This window comes from Quercus lobata, chromosome 12 (genome assembly GCF_001633185.2).
Source record: "Quercus lobata isolate SW786 chromosome 12, ValleyOak3.0 Primary Assembly, whole genome shotgun sequence".
NCBI classification, from domain to species: domain Eukaryota; kingdom Viridiplantae; phylum Streptophyta; class Magnoliopsida; order Fagales; family Fagaceae; genus Quercus; species Quercus lobata.
This window is the reverse complement of record NC_044915.1, coordinates 15,791,892-15,798,973: the sequence shown is the minus strand read 5'-3', so window position 1 is coordinate 15,798,973 and position 7,082 is coordinate 15,791,892. Positions and strand designations below refer to the sequence as shown.

The window sequence follows — 7,082 nt, the reverse complement described above, 5'->3', positions numbered from 1 at the left end:
TATGAATTTATGAATTGAAGGACAATTTTTATTTTTATTTTTATTGAATTGAATGATTTTGAGCTGTTTGAGATGATGACGACGACGACAAATAGTCTATAAAGAGAGGAGGCTAAGGAATTATAGGTGATACTATCAGCAGTAGAGAAGAGACGAGTAGGTGGGCATATAAAGAGAGGAAATGAGTTGCGTAGTTAGATTTGCCTACACCATAAGCGGTAAAGAGTAGATAAAAGGTGGGTATACAATTTTAACATCATGTTTTGCCATTGCCAGCTACTTTGAGAGTTGAGTGTACATTGATTGTAGAGAGTAATTATGGTCTCACACAACTTATCTGAACCTTTCAAATGTTAACAATTATGGCATCTGTCTTTTATATCCAATTTTTATATTTAAATGTGGATATCACATTTTCACTCTTTAAAATGTGTAAATTAATGTGTACAATTGTAAATATTATGTAAAAAATTGTGTAAAGTGAGTACAAAAGAATAATCACCATGACTTTTTAAGCTTTTTTTTATTGTTTATCTGGAGTATGCTCTTTCTCAACACATGTTAAAAGGAGTACTTCACGAAAATAATTTACATATATATATATATATATATATATATTTAAAACTAACATCTTTATAAGCGTTCTTTCTCTTTACCCAAAATACTCTCAGGAGGCATTGGGTAATATTTTAAGATTCTCAAGAATGTTGGAAGATTCTATATCATTCTCATATTTGGTTGCAAATTGCACAAGAAAATCAAATGTTTGGGGGAATTTGGATTCTCACTTAACTCCCTTTTTGTAGAGATGTTGATTCCCTTCAAAACATATAGATATTTGCATTCCCATGTGAGAAAAAAAAGTTACATTGATTTTTTCTAAATTGACAATTTTACTCATATTCCCTTAATTACCCTTTAACCAATAGAAATAAAACCAAAGAATAATAATTATAAAATTGACAATTTAAATAATTATTTTTGTATTATATATGCTATTCAAACAATGTTATACTATAGTCTCATGAATTTGTCATCATTTATAGTGTATATTTTATTTGTCATTATTTATTTGGAGGGAAAAAAAAAATTGTCTTTAAAACCATAGGATATTTTGTGAAAAATAAATAATTTTTATAAGATTCTTAGGAATAAGTCAGATATAAAATCTTAGAATTCTAATAAAATCAAACATATATAGAAAAAAGTTACAATTTTAAGCATCCAAATTGTGGAATATATCACATTTCGAGAAATCTAGAGGCTAAGAATAATATTGATTCCACCAAACCAAATGCCCCTTAAGGTTTTTATTTGCTAAGAGGATAATTTGAGAAGGAAAAGAGGGAATGGATGACGCTCGCAAGCATAAGAGTCAAGTTCATTTCAATAGGATTGCTCTAATAACTTCCAAAGTTGCTTGGACACTTGTAATTCAATATCTTTGAGACTCTTCATAGCAGTTGAAGCTTTTATTTTTTGGTTGTAAATTAATATTTGAGAAGGAGAAAAGGAAAGGATTTTTATTTTTGGTTTACTTTAACTATGTCCTTATTTTTTAAACCCAGATTTTTTTTTTTTTGAGTAAATACTATCTCTGAGTAGAGAATTTTGAACTCTGATTTACAAAACAAATTATTTTGATGAGATGATAAATTTGTTCTTAATTTTCTCTTGAAACATGTACATTTCTTTCCTCTTATGCAACCAATTTTTAATGCATATAATTAATTCTTTTATCCTCCAATTTCCAAGATATATATATATATATATATATATATATATATATTGCTTCCAAAAGGCAAAAATACAAAATTGGAGATGCAACACACACGTATTGTTTGCAAAGATGTTGTACACATAATTTCCAAGTGAAACGTACAAATAGTCTCAGCTTGTTTCATTACCATCGGAAATATTAAAGCAAAACAAGAAGGGATTGATTCTTTCATTGGCACCACCACACATCCTTCGTATGATGGTCACTCGCTTCACAAGTATAAATGCTTGTGGAGTGTGGAGGACAAATGCCGGGGTTCAAGTCTTTAGGAAGGAGTTTCACATACATATACACTTAGATTAGGCTAGAGTAGAATTATATCTTGTATAAAAAAAGAAGATGATTTTTTCATTGGCCAAGTGGCCTATTCTTTGAGGAAGCATCCGTTGATGACATGCATTTGTCTTCTGTCACGCGTTCACTGTCAAGGGAAAGAGAAATGAGAATGCTTGAAGGTTAAAGGTCGGCCTTGCAGCCAAAATTGTAAAAAATGGCTAGATTCAAAACATGTTTCATTTTGTAGTGAAAGTGCATTTATACATAACCAAAAGGTCATATTTGTAGCCAAATCTAAAGCAATTTACAAGTGATAATTATTGCTTCCAAAGAGAAGAAAAAAATGGGGGTAGGGGGAGGAAGAGTTACGACAGATCAATATTGTTTGCAAATTGCAATGATGTTACATACAGAATTTCCAAGTGAGTTGGTAAATATACTCTAGGGTTTGTTTCATGAACATCAGACATATCAAAGAAAACCAGAAGAATTGTATTAATTTGTCTCTTCCATTGGCTCTCTTCTTTGTAGAATCAACCGCTGGTTACATGCATTCTTGTCTTTTTTCATGCGTCACAGAGAAACGAATATACCAGTTGCCAAAAGTGACAAAGTAGCTAGATAGATTGAAACAAAGGGCTATTTTATTATAAGATACATTGAAAGTGCATAAGCTCACACACATAACAGAAAAGTAGGAAATGGATTCCAAAACTTTAGGAGTTGATAAGCCTCATGCAGTTTGTATTCCATACCCAGTTCAGAGCCACATAAAAGCAATGTTGAAGTTTTCAAAACTTCTCCACCATAAAGGTTTTCACATAACCTTTATTAACACTGAGTTCAACCACCAACGTTTTCTGAAATCTAGAGGCCCCAACTCCTTAGATGGCTTGACTGACTTCTGATTCGAAACCATTCCAGACAGTTCCCCTCCATCGGACCCCAATGCCACCCAAGACATTCCTTCTCTTTGTGTTTCCATTACGAAAAACTTCTTGGCCTCATTTTCCAACCTCCTTGTAAAACTCAATAGTGGTACTTCAAGTATTCCCCCATTGACTTGCATTATCTCAGATGGTTTCATGCAATTCACTATCACCGCTGCTCAAGAACTTGGAATCCCAATTGTAATGTTCTTCATTATCGCTCCTTGCAACTTGATGGGTTTCATACTTTCATGCAGATTCCTCATCTCAAGGATAAAGGCATCATTCCGCTTAAAGGTCTAACGAAATATGCAAAACTGCACTGAAATCTTGCATTATTTTATTATGATTAACATCAAATCATTAAGTTAAAAGGCCTTCTTTGTTTTTGCAGATGAGAGTTATATAACCAATGGATATTTGGACACAGTTATAGATTGGATTCCAGGCATGAGAGACGGGAGACATTCGTCTGAAGGATCTCCCAAGCTTTGTTCGAACTATAGATCCAAATGATATTATCTTTAAATATGTGATCGAAACAGTAGAGAGAGCTCCTATGGCTTCAGGAATTGTTGTTCAAACATTTGACACGTTAGAGCAAGATGTTTTGGATGGTTTCTTGCCCATGTTTCCTCATGTATATGCCATTGGTCCTCTCCAATCATTACTCATTCACTTATCCAATGATCCTTTGAAATCAATTGGATATAGTTTATGGGAGGAAGAAACTAAATGCCTTCATTGGCTTAACTCTAAGGCACCCAATTCAGTGGTATATGTGAATTTTGGTAGTATAACTATCATGACACTATCACAATTGGTTGAATTTGGTTGGGGACTTGCAAATTGTAAATATATATTTTCGTGGATAATTAGGCCTGATTTAGTTGTTGGTGAATTAGTGATATTGCCACTTGAGTTCAAGTTTGAAACTAAAGAAAGAGGTCTAATAGCTAGTTGGTGCCTTCAAGAGGAAGTGTTGAACCACCCATCAATTGGAGGGTTCTTAACACATAGTGGGTGGAATTCAAGTATTGAAAGTGTGTGTGCAGGAGTGCCAATACTTTGTTGGCCATTCTTTGCAGATCAACAAACAAATTGCAAGTATACTTGTAATGATTGGTGCATTGGCATGGAGATTGATAATGATGTGAAGAGAGAGGATGTGGAGAAGATTGTGAGAGAATTAATGGAAAGAGAAAAGGGTAAGAAAATGAAGAAAAAGGTCATGGAGTGGAAAAAGCTGGCCGAAGAGGCCATTGAGCCACTTGGTTCGTCATCCATTAACTTGAACAATTTGGTGAATGAAGTGCTTTTATCAAAAGGATAGTTGTTTTAGAAAAAAAGTGACAATAAAAAACCTTTCTCTATTTGATAGGGAGAATAGAAAAATAGAAAAGATATGAAATATTAGAATAATGTATAAGCTCTCTATCGTGTGTGTTTTGTAAAAGGGGTGTAAAAACAAAAGGATAAAAAGGGGTTTTACATTTCACTTGGTTAGTTAAGAAGTTCTTTTTTTTTTTTTTTTTTTTGATTCTATTAAGAGCATGAAACTTAGAGCAATGAGGTCTTAGATGACCAAAAGCACCACAATGGTGACAAATAATGTGTTTAGGTCCACCAGACTTTTTAGGGAGGGATCTAGTAACATGGTTTTGTTCTCTCTTCAACTTATGACATTGAGGTCTTATGTGACCAATCACACCATAATGATGACAAGTTGGAACAAACTTAGATCCATCCAAAACCTTAGGTTGAGACCTAAACGAAGGCTTTGATTTAATAGCCTTTCTCTCCACCTTTTGATTTCTTTTGTGTGGAGGAATGTACATTGATTTGTCCTTTAAGTTAGAATACACAATAGACACAAAATTGGGTACCACAACATGATTGCAACAAATATTTTCATTCTTTTTAGCAATAGGTTCAGCAATCAAACACTCGGCATGTATCTTAAGAGATTCATTTTCACATTTTAGCTCATCAACAAGTTTGTTAGACAAAACAAATTTAGCATCCAAGTTCATATTCAAACATTCAAACTCTTTTAGCTTTTCAAGAGAATTTTCAGCAAGTTTCTTATATTTTTCAACCAATTTGTTGGATTCATTAAGCTTAGCAATCAAATCATCATTTTTCACAAAATAACTTGCTCAAATTCTTATGAAACTTAGCATTTTTCTTCAAGAGTTTGACGTTAGGAATATTAACAACACCCAAAGATTCATGTAACATAGCATCACAATCATGAGGATTATCACTTATAGAGGCATTTTCACAAACACGTGGCATATTACATTCATCAACATCCAAAACATGCATAGAGGCATACAAAACACTATCCATGGCAAATAAACACAAGGGGTTAAGGATCACACTTAGGTATTTAAACCATAATAAGTGTACCTGCTCTAATACTAATTGAAAGTTTAAATAGTGTGTAAAACACCAATGAACGTTTAGACCTCCAAATACAAAAATACCAACACAAGCTTATAATCAAACAATATATTTTCGGAATATGAAATATAAGCTAAACCCAAATTGGTAAAACACTCTAATCCATAATTAATCATAGCCACAGTAGCAATTAAATAATAAAGATTAAGGGAAGAAGGATGCAAACACAAAGATAACATGCCGATGTGTTATCGAAGAGGAAACCGAAGTACTCGGCGAAAAACCTCTCTGTTGTCCTCTAGGCGGTCAATAATCTGAAAGTTCAAATAGTGTGTAAAACACCTATGAACGTTTCGACCCCTAATTTACAAATTACCAACACAAGCTTATAATCAAACAATGTATGTGCGGAATATGAAAATAAGTTAAAACAGAATTGGTAAAACAATCTAAACTGAAATTAATCACAACCACAACAGTAATTAAAAGGAAAAGATTAAGGAAAGAGAGATGGAAACACAAAGACAACACAGCGATGTGTTATCAAAGAGGAAACCGAAGTCCTCAGTGAAAAATCTTTCCACCGCCCTCCAAGTGGTCAATAATCCATTAGAGAATAAAGTTGGGATACATAAATAGCAGAGGACCTTCCAAGCCTAATCTACCCAGTGCACCGAAATCCTCTAAACTTCTTGCTCTAATAGGGTTACGTCGAACCTTGTCTTCTCTAACTTATCGGATCCCGCAATAACCCATTACATAAACCAAAATGAATTGGTCCCTTCCGAACTGCTTCTTAAGTACCAAAAATGCCTCCTCACAGATATGAGTATGGTGAGATAATGATTTGACTAATATACCTCTTAAGGATGTATCAATGAAGAGGGTGAGAGTAGAGGAATTTGGAGAATCAAAGGATGAAGATTGTGGATGAGTCAATTTTGTTTTTCTTTAGGGTTTCTTTCTCAAAATTCTCTTTGAAAGCTCTCTACATTTCGTGGGTATAAGGGTATTTATACTAGGGTGAGTGAGGAATGCGAATAGTCAGTTTTCATCAAACAGGGCATTCTAGCTACTCGAGCTTACGACTGGAACGAGTTGTGAATTTGAGTTGCGAGCTAACTGCCTGGCTAATCTGGAAGTTTTGTCTTGTAGTGCTCTAGCTGGTGTAACCCTTCAGCTTTCCTGCATGCTTCACATGTGTACCACCTTTGGCAACTCGCCAGTCACGAGATCTAGTCGTGAGGCACTTCTTGAGTGCACACTCTTGAACTTTTCTTACACTCTTTCACACACTACCCTTACATGATTCTCATCTAAATACAGGGTTTTAAATGCTGAATTACAAGTAAATTTGGCATGAAATAAATCCAACAAAATGATTGAATAAATTCAACCTTACATAATCCACTAGAGAATAAAGTTGGGATACATGAATAACAGAAGACCCTTCAAGCCTAATTTACCCAGTGCACCTAAGCCCTCCAAGCTTCTTACTCCAACAGGGTTATGTCGAACCTTGTCTTCTCTAGCTTACCGAATCTCGTAATCGCCCATTGTATCAACCAAAATGAATTGGTCTTTTTTGAACTACTTCCTAAGCACCAAAATACCTCCTCATTGATATGAGTATGGTGAGATAGGGATTTGGCTAAATGTACCTCTCAAGGATATGTTAATGGAGAGGGTGA

At 34.1% G+C, this 7,082-nt stretch overlaps 1 pseudogene; it reads left to right on the top strand.

The window, feature by feature from the left end:
* Positions 1-2,757: 2,757 nt before the first annotated feature.
* On the top strand, positions 2,758-4,318 carry LOC115971473 (annotated as a pseudogene).
* Positions 4,319-7,082: the final 2,764 nt, after the last annotated feature.